The sequence below is a fragment of the Hypanus sabinus genome, chromosome 14, assembly GCF_030144855.1.
Source record: "Hypanus sabinus isolate sHypSab1 chromosome 14, sHypSab1.hap1, whole genome shotgun sequence".
In the NCBI taxonomy this organism is placed as follows: domain Eukaryota; kingdom Metazoa; phylum Chordata; class Chondrichthyes; order Myliobatiformes; family Dasyatidae; genus Hypanus; species Hypanus sabinus.
Window position 1 is genome coordinate 3,794,403 of NC_082719.1, and position 19,240 is coordinate 3,813,642.

Sequence of the window (19,240 nt, forward strand, 5' to 3'; positions counted from 1 at the left end):
TGGGGGGCACCCGCATTGAAGACGATGAAAGGAAAAGAAAAGACAATACGGATTAAGGCTATGAATTAATTGGTGGCATATACAATTCCTGCAGAAACTATGAGTTTTGGGAAAAAGATTAGTAAAAATATACAAGAAGGAGTTTTTGTGATTAGCGGAGATGCCAGATCAAGAGGGGCTAAATTTTATATTGACATGGAAAATTTAATGCATGATTAATATTTGCCTGTTTTTCTCAGGCAGACCATGAAATTTGTGTTTCTTGCAAATTATAATTTCAATATCTAACCAGGGCAGCCAGCACTGTTATTTTTATCAGATTAGCAGGAGGCTCAATTTTGTGGCTGCTAGCAACAGCTCAGTTAACCCCTGCATGTGAATATCTGAATGAAGACCAGGAGTAAGCCTCTTGTCCTCTCAAGCCTGCTCTGCCGTTCAGTAAAATCATAGCAGATCTAATGGTAACATCATATTCCTGTCTGCCTGTACTAACCCTTAATTCTCTTGAATGTTAAGAACAATGTAATTCTGCCTTAATATACTAATGTTCAGGAATACAGGTCCAGAGATTCATGGCCTTAAGAGAGAAAAATAATCCCTCATTTCTCTCTTCAAACCTCTGGCAAATGCACCCCAGACTGACCAACCTTTCTTTATAGGACAACCCATCCATTACAAGAAATAGTCTAGGAAGCCAATTAACAATCATATTTAACAGAAGGAATCTATAATGTACGCATTGCTCCAAGTGTGGTCTCATCTGCGCCCTGGATAACCAAAGCCCAGCCTAACTAGAGTCAGACTCATAGAGCACTATAGCACAGAAACATCTCTGCTTGCTCATCCCAGTCCACGCTTCCCTATTTCTCTGTCTAGTCCCATCTACCCCTCCATACCGCTCATCCAAACTTCTCTTAAACATCGAAATGAATAGACATTCAGCACTTTTGCTAGCAGCTCATTCCGCACTTGCACTATCCTCTCATTGAAGAAGTTTCCCTTCCGATTCCACTTAAGTATTTCATTTTTCAAACTTAAGCTATGATCCCTTATCCTAGTCTCACCCAACATCAGGGTAAAAAGTCAACATGCACTTACTCTTTCTATACCCCTCAGAATCTGCATGCCACTGTAAGAAATCCCCTCATTCTGCTATGCTCCAGGAATAAAGTCCCAGCTCTAAAAGAGGTGGCTCAGGAAATTGCAGATGCGTTGGTAATCATTTTCCAATGTTCCTTAGATTCAGGATCAGTTCCTGAAGATTGGAGAGTGGCTAATGTTATCCCACTTTTCAAGAAGGGAGGGAAGGAGAAAGCGGAGAACTATCGCCCTGTTAGCCTAACGTCAGTCGTGGGGAAGATGCTTGAGTCCATTATTAAGGACGAAATAGTGGCATATCTTGATGGCAGTAATAGGATTAGGCCGAGCCAGCATGGATTTACCAAGGGCAAATCATGCTTGACTAATCTGTTGGAGTTTTTTGAGGGTGTAACAAGGATGTTAGACGAGGGTAAGCCAGTGGATGTTGTGTACCTAGATTTTCAGAAGGCATTCGATAAGGTGCCACATAGGAGATTGGTGAGTAAAATCAGAGCTCATGGCATTGGGGGCAGGGTTTCAACATGGACAGAAAACTGGTTGGCAGATAGAAAGCAAAGGGTAGCAGTGAATGGGTGTTTCTCAGACTGGCTGGACGTGACTAGTGGGGTACCACAGGGCTCTGTATTGGGACCACAGCTCTTTACGATTTATGTCAACGATTTAGATGAGGGCATTGAAAACTATTTCAGCAAGTTTGCTGACGATACTAAACTGGGTGGCAGTGTGACATGTGAAGAGGACGTTAGGAGAATACAGGGAGACTTGGATAGGCTGGGTGAGTGGGCAGATACTTGGCAGATGTCATTCAATGTGAATAAATGTGAAGTTATCCACTTTGGAAGCAGGAACAAGAGGGCAGAGTATTGTCTGAACGGTGTCACGTTAGGTAAGGGAGAAATGCAAAGAGACCTAGGAGTCCTAGTTCATCAGTCAATGAAGGTGAATGAGCAAGTGCAACAGGCAGTGAAGAGGGCAAATGGAATGTTGGCCTTTATTACAAGGGGAATTGAGTACAAGAGCAAGGATGTCCTTTTGCATTTGTACAGGGCCCTGGTGAGACCACACCTGGAATATTGTGTACAGTTTTGGTCTCCAGGTTTAAGGAAGGACATTCTGGCAATTGAGGAAGTGCAGCGTAGATTCACTAGGTTGATTCCTGGGATGGCAGGGCTGTCTTACGCAGAGAGATTGGAGAGATTGGGCTTGTACACACTGGAATTGAGTTGATTGAGAGGGGATCTGATTGAAACGTTTAAGATAATTAAAGGATTTGATAGGATTGAGGCAGGAAATATGTTCCAGATGTTGGGAGAGTCCAGTACCAGAGGGCATGGATTGAGAATAAGAGGTCAGTTATTTAAAACAGAGTTGAGGAAGAACTTCTTCTCCCAGAGAGTTATGGAAGTGTGGAATGCACTGCCTCGGAAGACGATGGAGGCCAATTCTCTGGATGCTTTCAAGAAGGAGCTAGATAGATATCTGATGGATAGGGGAATCAAGGGATATGGGGACAAGGCAGGGACTGGGTATTGATAGTGAATGATCAGCCATGATCTCAGAATGGCGGTGCAGACTCGAGGGGCCGAATGGTCTACTTCTGCACCTATTGTCTATCGTCTATTATTCAAAGTCAAAGTAAATTTATTGTCAATGTATGTCTGTGTCACCTAATACTACCTTGAGATTCATTTTCTTGGAGCCATTTTCAGTAAATTAAGGAAATATAATAGAACATATGAAAAACTGTATATAACCGAGACTGAAAAAAACTAATGTGCAAAAGGAGACAAATAGTGGAAATAAAAATGTACTGAGAATTTGAGTTGCAGATTTATGAGTTGGGACCTCTTTCCCCTATAACTCAGGTCCTTAGGTCTTGACAAGATCATTGTAAAATTTGCTCGACACTCTCTCAAGTTTATTGTACTTTTTCCTGTAGGTAGATGACTAGAGCTGCATATAACACTCCCAATTCAACACTTTGTGGAGAGCGAAGGGCATGATAAGGCACTGGTGAAGTCATGGGCATACACTGCATTGAAATCAGACCACAGTTGTGACAACTGCTCATACCAATAGACCTGGACTTCAGAGACTGAGAGAGTAGGACTGCCCCATTCGAAAAACTCTCGCTCAGAGTTCAGTCACCTTCTAATACGACAGACAACCAACAACAATTGTAGGGCAATTTATAATGACCAATTAACGTAGTAACTGCTAGGTGTTTGGACTGAGGAAGGAAAGTGGAGCACCCATAGGAAAACCATGTGGTCACGGGGAGAATGCACAAGCTCCTTACAGATGGTGCCAGAAATGAACTCTGAACTCTTGATGTCAGTTGCATCGGACATTGAGGTGAGTGGTCCCGGATTCAAATCTGACCGACTTCTTGCACGCTTTCCAACACACTGTGTTGAAGATTGAGCTAGCAACTCAGCCTCGTAAAAATTAGACAAATTCTGAAGAAATGGCAATGTTGTCACTCGAGGTACCACAAGGCACGGGGAAGAATAACAATAGTATTTATTGAAGCCCCTGGGATTATCTTTCACTTTGCCTGCTGGAGCAGCCTCACTCCATTGTCTAACCCTCCTGATGACTCTCTTAAGTGTTTTCTTGTATTTCTTACATTCCTCAAGAACCTCATTGTTCCTAATGGTTTGTAACCGATATGTGCTTCCTTTTCCTTCTTAACCAGGGCCTCAGTATCCCTTGTAAACCAATGTTCCCTAAATTAGTTAGTCTTTCCTTTTATTTTAACAGGACAATATAAAGTCTGTACTTTCAATATTTCACTTCCACTTACCAACACCCCTTTGCCAGAAAACAACCTATTTCAATTCACTCCTAATCGAAAGACCACCAAAATTGACTTTTCCCCAATTTAGAATCTCAACCAGAGAACCAGTTTTAAATCTTCTCCATAATTATCTTAAAATTAATGGAATTATGTTCACTAAATCCGATACACTCCTCTGTACCTTGCCCTTTCTCATTCCTGAAGGGAAGCTCCATTGTCACGCCTTCTCTAGTTGGGACCTCTACATCTAATACTTTGCAATCCTCTTCATAGTTACTTGCTGTACTTGGGAATTTGGCATCAAGCAACCAGTTTGTTCTGCATCTCAGAGCTCTCACCATTTGGATATATACTCTTTTTTACTGGTAAAGTGGACAATTTCACATTTTCTTACCTTAGACTCCATTTGTTGGATAATTTGTCACTGTTCCTTCCATGTCCATTTGTTGCTTCTTTATTTCCACTTTGTGGACTAAAGGTGAAGCAAGTTATGCCTTTACTTTCAATATACCTTTATAAATTCACTTTTTAGTTCATTTGTCAGGGGTCTTAGCATTGGTGCCAATTGCAACATTTATCTATCCTTAAAAAGGAGGCAGCAAGCTATCTGCTGTCTTTATGGAAGTTGGATGCCTTATATCTGTGAGTCCATGACAAAAACTGGAGGTTGAAGGCCTTATGTCTGTGCATTTGAGAGTCTAGGACCAAGGAATGTGTGGCACTATTTGTGAACAGCTGCCAGCACTTCCTTGGGTCTGTTGTTGGTTAACACAAATGATGCATTTCACTCGATGCACCTGTGACATATCAACCTGAATCTGATGCTTGGACTGAAATTATTTTCCAGATCAACATGTTTTCTTTGCAAAAAGTGATTGGTTTAAAGAAGTTGACCATAGAATTGTTGAGCTGGATTTGTATTCCCACATCAGTTTCTGGGCAAAGTAAAGTCATCTCAAACTAATACTAAATTTGCAAAAATACTCCTACCTAAGAGAAAACAGGGTGGGACTATTTAATCCTGACTGAAACATTAAAAAATGACTGCATACTGCAAGATAGTCATAAGTAGAAAATGAAATAAAGCTGACATTTGCTACAGTTCTGTTACTCATGTAAATGAAAGCCATAATTACATAATCTCACCCTCTTCCCCACATCTGTGAGAAGTCACCTGCTCTTGCAAATTAGAGTCTGCTGCAAGTTATAGGGTGCTTCTGAAAGCATGTTTTCTTTTGGAGGTACTTCAGTGGAATCTGCTCAGGATTTAATTAAAAGTTAAATGGCACTTGAAGGCAAATTACCTGACAGATTCATAGATGATAACAATATTGAAGTAGGGTACAAAGTATTTTCTGTAGATATTTTCAGTAACCTTTCAATTTTGTTTGAATATTGTTAATCCCCTGTCTTAATCTAATTTATTTAATTCCTGTAGGCAAGAAAGCAGACATACAGCCTTTTGCTTAAAGGATGACTGACTCACTTAGTGTAGGGTCAAATGCAGCTGTGTTTTGCAAATGCAGTGATGCACTGTCAATAACTCACTCTGAGACGTGAAGGCGAGATATCGGCTTTTATTGACTGGAAGAAGGAACAAGCAGTGAGCGACCACCATACTACATCCTGGAGACTGAGAGGCCAGGCTCAGGCCTCAATCGCCTTTATACCGGGGTCTGTGGGAGGAGCCACAGGAGCAGTCAGCAGGGGGCATGTCCACAGGGGTCTGTGGGAGGAGCCACAGGAGCAGTCAGCAGGGGGCGTGTCCACAGGGGTCTGTGGGAGGAGCCACAGGAGCAGTCAGCAGGGGGCGTGTCCAGACAGGTATATGTAGTTCACCACATGGGGTCTGTGGGAGGAGCCACAGGAGCAGTCAGCGGGGGGGGGGGCGAGTCCGGACAGGTATATGTAGTTTACCACATGCAGTCTATTGGCACCATGTAATATCCTGAGAAACCAGTTCTCTCTTCCTTCAGGCAGTCCCCCAGGATTAAGGATGAGTTTCTTATGTGGGTTCTGAGGTGGTGTATGGGACCAATAAGGGAACTGTGATTGCTCCTGCAGAAGGGGCAGATGATGGTTGATAATCCAGGCAGGTGAGTAGCTTGTGATGTGATCTGCTTCTTGCATTGCTAAATCAGGGCTTCAAAGTATTCGCAGTCTCAAACTTTTTAAACCTTCCTGTCTGCTCCATCTCACTTTGAATGTTCATGGGCCAGAGGTTCCCAGGGGGGCAGTGAAGATGTTACTTTTCTTTGAGTAGATTTTGAGCACAGACTAGAGCCTTTTCCTCTCTCTGTCTACTAAAGTTTTCTATTGGCAGAGCTCAGACTGGGATTCTGTTTCAGATGTCTGGTATCAGGAATATAGTCAGTTGATGTAACTAGGGCCTCATTGCCAGGGATATTGACCCTGATGAGAACTTTGGTATTGGTTTGTTTAACTTTTCAGTGAATTCAGAAGATTTTGTGAAGATTCTGAAGCTTTTGGTGGCATTTTTCCACTGTCTTGAGATACCTGCTGTAGGTAGGTCAGATCTCAGAAACCTATGCAAGTGTATTGGTCATGACAGCCTGTCTGACCATATATTTTCTTTTGCCAGGTCTGTGGTGTTGGTCTTCAAATATCCTTTTTGTCAGTCGATTGAAAGCTTTACTGTCATATTGAAGACTGTGGGGGAGTTCACCATTGTGCTGGGACTTCATTGAGCTGCCAAGATGTGTACAGTGGGTCATGTCTTCCAGTGTCTTACCATGAACCTTTACTGATGGTGCATCATTGGTATCATGGATCTTGAATATCATGGTATATCATCATATGTTCTTCAGTGAAAATGTGGACAATAGTTTAGACCTTGGCCTCTGAACATGCACAAATGCAAGGGATGTCTGCATGCTGCAGAGAGTTCCACTGACTTGTATGCTGCAGAACTTTTGTTGCTGGCAGTGATGTAGTTTCTTTTTTGGATAAAGGCTGGGCTAATAAGAAACAGTGATAATTGTACGAATCCTAATCCAACAGCAAAGTATACCCAGGAGATTTGTTAGTTTTTAATTCTTCCTCCAGAAATAACATCATCATCATAATCCAGTTTAAGGTGAATGTTCTGTGCATCATTTTAGTTTTGATGTGATGTGAATCTTTTGTATTCATAAGAATACAAGAAATCGAAGTGGGACTTGACTGTTTGTCTCACTCAATCACCTGATCAAATCAGGACAGAGCTTCTTCCTCAAATCTATCTACTCTTAATATTTGGAACACCACTATTTTATGTTGTACTCCAGAAATCTACTCCTCCATTCATCTCGAAGAGCTTTCTACTTCTCTTTCATAGATTGCCAACTCTAGTTCAGGCGTCAGTCAGGAGGAAATTCTATCTTGATGATCATGATGTATAGGTCAACACAAAACCTGTTCCCTGCCCTGCACACACAAATCGCTGGAGGAATTCAGCAGGGTAAAGGAAATTAATAAACAATCAACATTTTGGGCCGAGACCTTGCATCAGGACTGCTGAAGGGTCTCGGCCCAAAACGTTGACTGGTTATTCATTTCAAAAGATGCTGCCTGTCCTGCTGAGTTCCTCCAGCATTGTGTAAGTGTTGTCCTGGATTTCCAGCTTCTGCAGAATCTCGTGTTTATGACTTACTGCTCCCTGCCCTTTGTTTTAATGTAACAGCAGAATTATTTACTCTTTAAATTTTCTTTTATTATTTGTTCCCACTATGGACATTAAAGGTTTTCTAAAGGGGGGGATATTAGGTGCTTTTTGCTGGATTGGCCTAAAACAGGTCCATAGGAGAGGAGTGATACAAGACCAGTCTTTTACACTGTTGCAATTTATATTGGAAAACACATGAGGAAGCAGCTCCCTGTGGCCCAGTCCCTTCTATTGTGAGGTAAGGATATGGTAGACTAGTGGGTGGTGGCAGAGAATTGCATTGCCACTTCTAGTGTTACACCTACAATATTCAATCTCTTTCCCAGTGGAATGCGATTTTGCAAGAGAGTCACTCCAGTAAGTTCCTGCCATGGTGTCACCTTTCTTTTTCCCTTTGACACACAACAATTTCCTAGTAATTCCCACTCCTCATCTAAGGATCCTCAGCTGTAGGTCATGATCACCTTACTCCTGTACCCTAATCACTATTTGCAACAAGCCAACTCACTGCCCTAAGTGATCGCTCTCCTGTGATGTCCCACTCACTGTGCCTCTTGAGCTCAAAAACATGGGTCCAAACGCATTCCTCCAAACCACAATTTTCCCTATGAAGTCAATTCTCTCTTGTCTACTACCCTTGGACCCACTTTGCAGCTTCTGCCTGGAGGCACAGTGTTGGCTGCAGCTGGATCTGTAAGGAGAAACCTGCAGTTTAAAGGATCATTAGGGCCTCTGTAGTCCCCAGTGAATTCCTGACATTATTTGATTGTTTTTCTTCTCAGTATAAGGAATATGTTGAGGCAACACATAGAACATAGAAATCTACAGTGCATTACAGGCCCTTCAGTCCACAATGTTGTTCCGACCATGTAACCTACTCTAGAGACTGCCTAGAATTTCCCTACCGCGGAGCCCTCTAGTTTTCTCAGCTCCATGCACCTATCTAAGAGTCTCTTAAAAGACCCTATTGTATCCACCTCTACCACTGCTGTTGGCAGTGCATTCCATGCACCCACCACTCTCTGTGTGAAAAACTTACCTCTGACATCCCCCTTGTAACTACTTCCAAGCTCCTTAAAACCATGCTCCCTCATGTTAGCCATTTCAGCCCTGAGAAAAAGCCTCTCATCTTCTTATACACCCCCATCAGGTCACCTCTCATCCTCTGTTGCTCCAAGGAGAAAAGGCTAAGTTCACTCAACCTATTCTCATAGGGCACGCTCTCCAATCCAGGCAACATCCTTGTAAATCTCCTCTGCACGTTCTCTGGAGTATCCACATCCTTCCTGTAGTGAGGTGACCAGAAATGAACACTTTACTCCTAGTGGGGTCTAACTAAGGTCTTGTATAGCTGCAACATTACCTCACAGCCCTTGAATTCAGTCACATGGTTGTTGAAGGCCAATACACCATACACCTTCTTAACAGCACTGTCAACCTGTGCAGCAGTTCTGTGTGTCCTAAGGATATAGACCCCAAGATCTCACTGATCCTCCACACTGCCAAGAGTCTTGCCATTAATATTATATTCTGTCTTCATATTTGACCTACCAAAACGAACCACTTCAGACTTATCTGGGTTGATCTCCATTTGCCGCTTCTCAGCCGAGTTTTGCATCCTATTGATGACCTGCTATAAATTTTGACAACCCTCCAGACTATCCACAACACCTCAACTTTTGTGTCATCAACAAACTTACTAACCGACCCTTCTACTTCCTCATCCAGGCTATTTATAAAATTCACAAAGAGGAGGGGTCCCAGAACAGATCCCTGCAGAACACCACTGGTCACTGACCTCCATGCAGAATATGACCCATCTACAACCACCCTTTGCCTTCTGTAGGCAAGCCAATTCTGGATCCACAAAGCAAGGTCTCCTTGAATTCCATGCCTCATTACTTTCTGAAGGAGCCTTGCATGGAGAACCTTATCAAATGCCTTACTGAGATCCATATACACTACATCTACTGCTCTACCTTCATCAATATGTTTTTTTTTTACAACCACAAAGAATTCAATCAGGTTCGTAAGGCATAACCTGCCCTTGACAAAGCCATGCTGACTATCCCTAATCAGATGTCCCTCCAAAAGCTCATAAATCCTGTCTCTCAGGATCTTCTCCAACAACTTGCCCACCACTGAAGTGGTTTATAATTTCCTGGGTTATCTCTACTCCATTTCTTGAACAAGGGAACAATGTTTGCAACCTTACAATCCTCTGGTACTTCTCCCATCCCTATTGATGATGCAAAGATCATCACCAGAGGCTCAGCAATCTCCTCCCTCACTTCCCACAGTTGCCTGGGGTATATCTCGTCCAGACCAGGTGTCTTATCTAACTTAATACCTTTCAAAAGCTCCAGCACATCCTCTTTCTTAATGTCTATGTACTCAAGCACTTCAGTCCACTAAGTCATCCCCACAATTGCCAAAGTCCTTTTCACTGGTGAATTCTGATGTAAAGTATTCATTAAGTACTTCCACTACCTTTTCTGGCTCCATGCACGTTTCCACTATCGCTCCTGATTGGTCCTATTTTCACACGGCTCATCCTCTTGCTCTTCACATACTTGTAGAATGCCTTGGGGTTTTCCTTAATATGGGTTGCCAAGGCCTTCTCAATTTCAAGCTCTCCTAATTTCATTCTTCAATTCCTTCCCAGCACCTTTGTAATTTTTTAGAGCTCTAACAGTACCTAGTTTCTTCAACCTTCATATGCTTTTCTTTTCTTCTTAACTAGATTTTTAACATCCTTTGTACACCATGGTTTTATTTTACCCCACCATCCATGCTGTGCATCAGTGGAACATACCTAAGCAGAATCTCACTCAAATGTTCCATGAACATTTGCCATATTTCTGCTGTGTATTTCCCTGAGAACATTTGACCCAATTTATGTTCCCAAGTTCCTGCCTAATAACATAATTTTCTCAAATTGTCTCCTCCTATCCCTCTTTAGACCTATGGTAAAGGAGATAGAGTTGTGGTCACTATCTCCAAAATGTTCTCCCACTGAGAGTTCTGACACCTGACCAGGTTCATTTCCCAATACCAGATCAAGTACAGCCTCTCCTCCAGTTGGTTTTTCTATATATTGAGTCAGGAAACCTTCCTGAACGCACCTAATAAACCACTTCATCCAAACCCCTTGCTCTGTGGAGATGCCAGTCAATATTAAGGAAGTTAAAATTACCAATCACAACAACCCTATTATAATTATTACACCATTCCAGAATCTGCCTCCCTACATGCTTGTCAATGCCTCTGTTACTATTAGGGGTCAATAAAAAAACACCCAGTAGAGTTATTGCCCCTTCCTGTTTCTGCCTTCCACCCACAATAACTCAGTAGGCAATCCCTCCATGGAAAAAAAAGTGAAATTTAAGAGACTACTAGACAGGTATATGGAGGAATTTAAAGTGGGGGTTTATGTGGGAGGCAGGGTTTAATTGTCGGCACAACATTGTGAGCCAAAGGGCCTGGACTGTACTGTACTATTTTATGTTCTATGACTTTTTCCTGTTCTACAACTGTGATACTACCCCTGATTAGCAATGCCACACCCCCACCTCTTTTGCCTCCCTCCCTTTTTTTACTTTTTGTAAAACCTACATTTGGCACTCTCAGCAGCCATTCCTGCCCCTGAGACATCCAAGTCTCTGTAATGGCCACAACATCATAGTTCCACATATTGATCCACACTCTCACTTCATTCATCTTGTTTATGATACTCCTTGCATTAAAATAGACACATCACAAACCATCAGGCTGAGTGTATCTTTGCTCTACCATCTGCCTATCCTTCCTCACAAACTCCCTATAAGCTGACTCTACCCATCCTCTGACTCTTTACTTCAGTTCCCACTCCCCTGCAAATCTAGTTTAAACCCTTCCCATTAGCATTAGCGAACTTCCTTCTCAGGATACTGGTTCCCCTCCAGTTCAGGTGCAACCCATCACACTTGTACAGGTCACCCCTTCCCCAGAAAAGGTTCCAATGATCCAAGAATTTGAAACCCTGCCCCCTGCACCATCTCCTCAGCCACCATTCATCTTCCTGTTCTCACCTTCACTAGCTCATGGCAACCAGGAGTAATCCAGAATTTACCACCTTGAAGCTCCTGCTCTTCAGCCTCCTTCCTAACTCCCTAAAGTTATCTCCTGCCTATGTCATTGGTACCAACATGTACAATGACCTCTGTCTGCTCACCCTCTCCTTCAAGAATATTGTGCATCCACTCAGACATCCTGGACTCTAAAACCCAGGAGGCAACACAGCATCCTGGAGTCTCTTTTGTTGCTGCAAAGTCTCCTATCTGTCCCTCGAACAATCGAGTACTCTATGACAATTGCTCTGCCTGACTTCGCCCTACACTTCTGAGGCTCAGAGCCAGCAACAGTGCTAGTGATCTGGCCGCTGCTGCCTTGCCCAGATGGGGCATCCCCCTCAGCAGTATCCAAAGGGGTATTCCTGTTGCTGAGGGGAGTGGTCACAGGGAGACCCTGCTCTGACCTCCTACTCCCTTTACCTCTCCCTGAATTCTGCACTCTTGGTGTATCCACCTGCTCAAAAGTCGTATCCATCAATTGTTCTGCCTTCTGGATGATCCTAAGTTCATCCAGCTCCAGCTCCAGCTCCTTAATGCAGACTTTCATAAGTTGTTGGCTGCACTTTCCACAGGTGTAGTCATCAGGGAGACTATCAGGTCCCATGAATTCCCACATCCTACAGGAGGAGTGTTCCATTGTCATATCTGCCATCCTGCTCGCAATGTACTAGAGGTAACCTAATCTTCTAACCTGTGCCTTTGGCCTCAGCTTCTTCTCATCGAAGTCTTTTGAGTCAAAGCCTGATGTGCCTACTCTCACCGCTGGCCTACTCCAAACAATGGCTGCCCCGACAACGATCGACCCACTTACCCCTCTTGTACTTTTATTTAATTCACAGTGCTCGGTTCCTGACACTGATTGGGCCTCTGGGGTGTCCCAACGCCTGCAAAGCTCTCCTTTTAAACAAGCTCTGCCGACCTGCGAGTGAACTCTTTGAAGAGCTCTGCTCCTGACACTGATTGGGTGTCTGGAATGGAAAAGAGTACAGTCGACATTTCGGGCTGAGAGCTTTCAGCAGTACTGCCTATATAGATGCTATCTGGCCTGCTGAGTTCCTCCAGCATTTTGTGTGTGTTGCTTGGATTTCCAGCATCTGCAGCCTTTCTCTTTTGTTATAAAAATATATTGCCTCTGAATTTAACTGATTTACAAGTGACTTGAGGTTGAAGTTTTAATGTGATAAAGGGCAGGTGTGCTGTAGTCAAGGATCCTTTAAATTTAATTCTCCATTCTGAAGTGACCACAATGGTCTTGGTAATGACCTCTAGGCTTTATCTTGCTTAAGCCTTTTTTTTCAAATGGATGATCCAACATTAATCACAGAAACACAGGAGCTCATTTATAATCCCCCTTGCACAGGCTATCACTTTGCTCTATACACTATCCAATTAAATTGGAGATGACATTTTAAATTACACGCATCTTATTAGACTCCAGTTAGAAATCATGGGACTGCTATCCACAATTTCATTTTTATAGCGGATAAAGAAAATTAGCACATCTTCAGTTCCCCTTTAAAAAATACTGCTTTATTATCTTCTCTCAGTTCTTCCCAGATTTGATAAGATCACTCTGCAATGCTGAATGCAAATCTTAAAACTACAAGCAGACTTGCTTCCTGCTGGAAGATTTCATTCTTTTTGAGCCATGTCTGAATTGAATTAAACCTTTATTTCTTTATCTTTCAGTTTGGATGCCAGCCTCAGATTGGCCAGAAACAAAATTCCAAGTGGTGGATAGATTAACTGCCACTCTGCTAGTGTGTATGTGTGCGTTTCTGTGTGTTTGCTTCTACCTGAGCGTGCGGTGTGTTTTTCCCCATGTTTGTGAGTGAGCATGTCTGTACATTCCTGCCTCCTTTGCGGTGATTTCAAAATGTTTGTCACTGCATTAATACTCGAGGCATCTCAGGAGTTCCTATGTACGGAATGTACATCCCTGCCTCATTCTCGGGAGTTCCTTTGTAGGGAATGTACATCCCTGCCTCATTCTCGGGAGTTCCTCTGTACGGAATGTACATCCCTGCCTCATTCTCGGGAGTTCCTCTGTACGGAATGTACATCCCTGCCTCATTCTCGGGAGTTCCTTTGTACGGAATGTACATCCCTGCCTCATTCTCGGGAGTTCCTTTGTACGGAATGTACATCCCTGCCTCATTCTCGGGAGTTCCTTTGTACGGAATGTTCATCCCTGCCTCATTCTCGGGAGTTCCTTTGTACGGAATGTACATCCCTGCCTCATTCTCGGGAGTTCCTTTGTACGGAATGTACATCCCTGCCTCATTCTCGGGAGTTCCTTTGTACGGAATGTACATCCCTGCCTCATTCTCGGGAGTTCCTTTGTACGGAATGTACATCCCTGCCTCATTCTCGGGAGTTCCTTTGTACGGAATGTTCATCCCTGCCTCATTCTCGGGAGTTCCTTTGTACGGAATGTACATCCCTGCCTCATTCTCGGGAGTTCCTTTGTACGGAATGTACATCCCTGCCTCATTCTCGGGAGTTCCTTTGTACGGAATGTACATCCCTGCCTCATTCTCGGGAGTTCCTTTGTACGGAATGTACATCCCTGCCTCATTCTCGGGAGTTCCTTTGTACGGAATGTACATCCCTGCCTCATTCTCGGGAGTTCCTTTGTACGGAATGTACATCCCTGCCTCATTCTCGGGAGTTCCTTTGTACGGAATGTACATCCCTGCCTCATTCTCGGGAGTTCCTTTGTACGGAATGTACATCCCTGCCTCATTCTCGGGAGTTCCTTTGTAGGGAATGTACATCCCTGCCTCATTCTCGGGAGTTCCTTTGTACGGAATGTACATCCCTGCCTCATTCTCGGGAGTTCCTTTGTACGGAATGTACATCCCTGCCTCATTCTCGGGAGTTCCTTTGTAGGGAATGTACATCCCTGCCTCATTCTCGGGAGTTCCTTTGTACGGAATGTACATCCCTGCCTCATTCTCGGGAGTTCCTTTGTACGGAATGTACATCCCTGCCTCACTCTCGGGAGTTCCTTTGTACGGAATGTACATCCCTGCCTCATTCTCGGGAGTTCCTTTGTACGGAATGTACATCCCTGCCTCATTCTCGGGAGTTCCTTTGTACGGAATGTACATCCCTGCCTCATTCTCGGGAGTTCCTTTGTACGGAATGTACATCCCTGCCTCATTCACGGGAGTTCCTTTGTACGGAATGTACATCCCTGCCTCATTCTCGGGAGTTCCTTTGTACGGTATGTACATCCCTGCCTCATTCTCGGGAGTTCCTTTGTACGGAATGTACATCCCTGCCTCATTCTCGGGAGTTCCTTTGTAGGGAATGTACATCCCTGCCTCATTCTCGGGAGTTCCTTTGTACGGAATGTACATCCCTGCCTCATTCTCGGGAGTTCCTTTGTAGGGAATGTACATCCCTGCCTCATTCTCGGGAGTTCCTTTGTACGGAATGTACATCCCTGCCTCATTCTCGGGAGTTCCTTTGTAGGGAATGTACATCCCTGCCTCATTCTCGGGAGTTCCTTTGTACGGAATGTACATCCCTGCCTCATTCTCGGGAGTTCCTTTGTAGGGAATGTACATCCCTGCCTCATTCTCGGGAGTTCCTTTGTACGGAATGTACATCCCTGCCTCATTCTCGGGAGTTCCTTTGTAGGGAATGTACATCCCTGCCTCATTCTCGGGAGTTCCTTTGTAGGGAATGTACATCCCTGCCTCATTCTCGGGAGTTCCTTTGTACGGAATGTACATCCCTGCCTCATTCTCGGGAGTTCCTTTGTACGGAATGTACATCCCTGCCTCATTCTCGGGAGTTCCTTTGTAGGGAATGTACATCCCTGCCTCATTCTCGGGAGTTCCTCTGTACGGAATGTACATCCCTGCCTCATTCTCGGGAGTTCCTTTGTACGGAATGTACATCCCTGCCTCATTCTCGGGAGTTCCTTTGTACGGAATGTACATCCCTGCCTCATTCTCGGGAGTTCCTTTGTACGGAATGTACATCCCTGCCTCATTCTCGGGAGTTCCTTTGTACGGTATGTACATCCCTGCCTCATTCTCGGGAGTTCCTTTGTACGGAATGTACATCCCTGCCTCATTCTCGGGAGTTCCTTTTTACGGAATGTACATCCCTGCCTCATTCTCGGGAGTTCCTCTGTACGGAATGTACATCCCTGCCTCATTCTCGGGAGTTCCTTTGTAGGGAATGTACATCCCTGCCTCATTCTCGGGAGTTCCTCTGTACGGAATGTACATCCCTGCCTCATTCTCGGGAGTTCCTTTGTACGGAATGTACATCCCTGCCTCATTCTCGGGAGTTCCTTTGTACGGAATGTACATCCCTGCCTCATTCTCGGGAGTTCCTTTGTACGGAATGTACATCCCTGCCTCATTCTCGGGAGTTCCTTTGTACGGTATGTACATCCCTGCCTCATTCTCGGGAGTTCCTTTGTACGGAATGTACATCCCTGCCTCATTCTCGGGAGTTCCTTTTTACGGAATGTACGTCCCTGCCTCATTCTCGGGAGTTCCTTTGTAGGGAATGTACATCCCTGCCGCATTCTCGGGAGTTCCTTTGTACGGAATGTACGTCCCTGCCTCATTCTCGGGAGTTCCTCTGTACGGAATGTACATCCCTGCCTCATTCTCGGGAGTTCCTCTGTACGGAATGTACATCCCTGCCTCATTCTCGGGAGTTCCTCTGTACGGAATGTACATCCCTGCCTCATTCTCGGGAGTTCCTTTGTACGGAATGTACATCCCTGCCTCATTCTCGGGAGTTCCTTTGTACGGAATGTACATCCCTGCCTCATTCTCGGGAGTTCCTTTGTACGGAATGTACATCCCTGCCTCATTCTCGGGAGTTCCTTTGTACGGAATGTACATCCCTGCATCATTCTCGGGAGTTCCTTTGTACGGAATGTACATCCCTGCCTCATTCTCGGGAGTTCCTCCGTACCGAATGTACATCCCTGCCTCATTCTCGGGAGTTCCTTTGTACGGAATGTACATCCCTGCCTCATTCTCGGGAGTTCCTTTGTACGGAATGTACATCCCTGCCTCATTCTCGGGAGTTCCTTTGTACGGAATGTACATCCCTGCCTCATTCTCGGGAGTTCCTTTGTACGGAATGTACATCCCTGCCTCATTCTCGGGAGTTCCTCCGTACCGAATGTACATCCCTGCCTCATTCTCGGGAGTTCCTTTGTACGGAATGTACATCCCTGCCTCATTCTCGGGAGTTCCTTTGTACGGAATGTACATCCCTGCCTCATTCTCGGGAGTTCCTTTGTACGGAATGTACATCCCTGCCTCATTCTCGGGAGTTCCTTTGTACGGAATGTACATCCCTGCCTCATTCTCGGGAGTTCCTCCGTACCGAATGTACATCCCTGCCTCATTCTCGGGAGTTCCTTTGTACGGAATGTACATCCCTGCCTCATTCTCGGGAGTTCCTCCGTACCGAATGTACATCCCTGCCTCACTCTCGGGAGTTCCTTTGTACGGAATGTACATCCCTGCCTCACTCTCGGGAGTTCCTTTGTACGGAATGTACATCCCTGCCTCATTCTCGGGAGTTCCTCTGTACCGAATGTACATCCCTGCCTCATTCTCGGGAGTTCCTTTGTACGGAATGTACATCCCTGCCTCATTCTCGGGAGTTCCTCTGTACGGAATGTACATCCCTGCCGCATTCTCGGGAGTTCCTTTGTACGGAATGTACATCCCTGCCTCATTCTCGGGAGTTCCTTTGTACGGAATGTACATCCCTGCCTCATTCTCGGGAGTTCCTTTGTACGGAATGTACATCCCTGCCTCATTCTCGGGAGTTCCTTTGTACGGAATGTACATCCCTGCCTCATTCTCGGGAGTTCCTTTGTACGGAATGTACATCCCTGCCTCATTCTCAGGAGTTCCTTTGTACGGAATGTACATCCCTGCCTCATTCTCAGGAGTTCCTTTGCACAGACATACCAGGGAGAGCCCTGTCAAGGTTTCAGAGTATGCAAATAGAAAATAAGTCACATCACCTGTAATTTTCAGGAGTAATTATATTTAATATTATATTTACTAATGATATTTTGATGCCATTATCTGGAAGTTCCATTTGACATCTTTGACACTTCTATTTAATTTGTGGAAAGGATGCAGGTACATAATGACACAATATTATTACATATCCTGACCTAGTAATACCTTCAGCAGAGACAACAGCCTAGAAATTAAATGTCACTCTTTTTTTTGGTACACCAAAAAAGGCTGCTGCTCATATGTAGTGGTGTCAAAATACATGCCACACATTGTACACTTTTATGTCACTTGCTCAAAATACATTTGCGAACTGTGCCTTGTAAACAGCAAAGGTCATTCACATGATGCAGTTTTAGCAAAGAATTTGAGACCTGTTTCTTCTGAATGTGAACCAGCTATGACATTCAATCTATGGCCATTGAATTCAACAAATTGATATTCTTGTCAATAAGTCTTCCTTTGGTTTTGGCCCACTGCTTGTTGCCCGACTCAGCCATCCACATCAACCACTGCTAGTGTCGTTTGTCCATCCCTCACAATCTGCCCACCCCCACCCCAACGTGTCCCTAATCACTCCTATACCATGATTTAGGTCTATCCCTGCCCAACTGAAAAAACGCAGTACCCGAATCCCATGGTTCTAACAGATCTTCACTGATTTTGTAGTTAATCTCTCTTGTTATAAAAAAAACATTCTGTTTGCCTTATTGACCGCTTGAATGCTAACTTTGTGCTTTATTCGCATTTCCCCACATTATAAACCATTGAAGATATTTTTGCCCATTTCCAAACTACCTGCCATCACTACTGTATCTCTTTGCCCCTGCATCTACTCTAAATTCTCAGAATACTATACTTGATAAGCTGAAATTTCCTTCTAACTTTAATCCCTGTCATGTACTCTTCTGTCTTGCTATTCACTCTGTCTCTCCTCCTGACTGTGTGCCAGATTTTCAGAATCTTGGTGTCATATCTGACTTTTAAGAAAGTCCAAATCATATATTCCTGCTATAACTGAGAAAGGCAGATTTATTGCACAGAGTGTGGTGGGTACACAGATCACACTGCTTCGGAATGCTGTAAAAGTGGGTAGAATTACAACATTTAAAGGATACTTGGATAGGAAAGCTTTAGAGGGGTGTGGGCCAGATGCGGACGCATGGGTCTAGCTGAGGGAGACATCTTGACCAGCATGGTCAATTTGTGGTGAAAGGCCTGTTTTTTCATTGTATATCTCTACAACTATGGCTACCACAACCAAAATCCATCCTGATTCAATGTCTCTGTCATGTCTTCAGGCCTTTCTTCACTGTTCCCTCCTCTATTGCACTTAAGAATCAGAAGCAAGTATTTTATCACTGACTTGTATGTCATAAAATTGGTTTACTAAAAATCACAGAATAAATGAATAGTGCAATAAAAAGGAATAGTGAAGAGGAGTTCACATGCTCATGGACTATCCAGGGGCCCGGTGATGGAGCGGAAAAAGCTGTCGCTAAAACATTGAATGTGCCTTCAAGCTCTTGTCCCACCTCCTTGA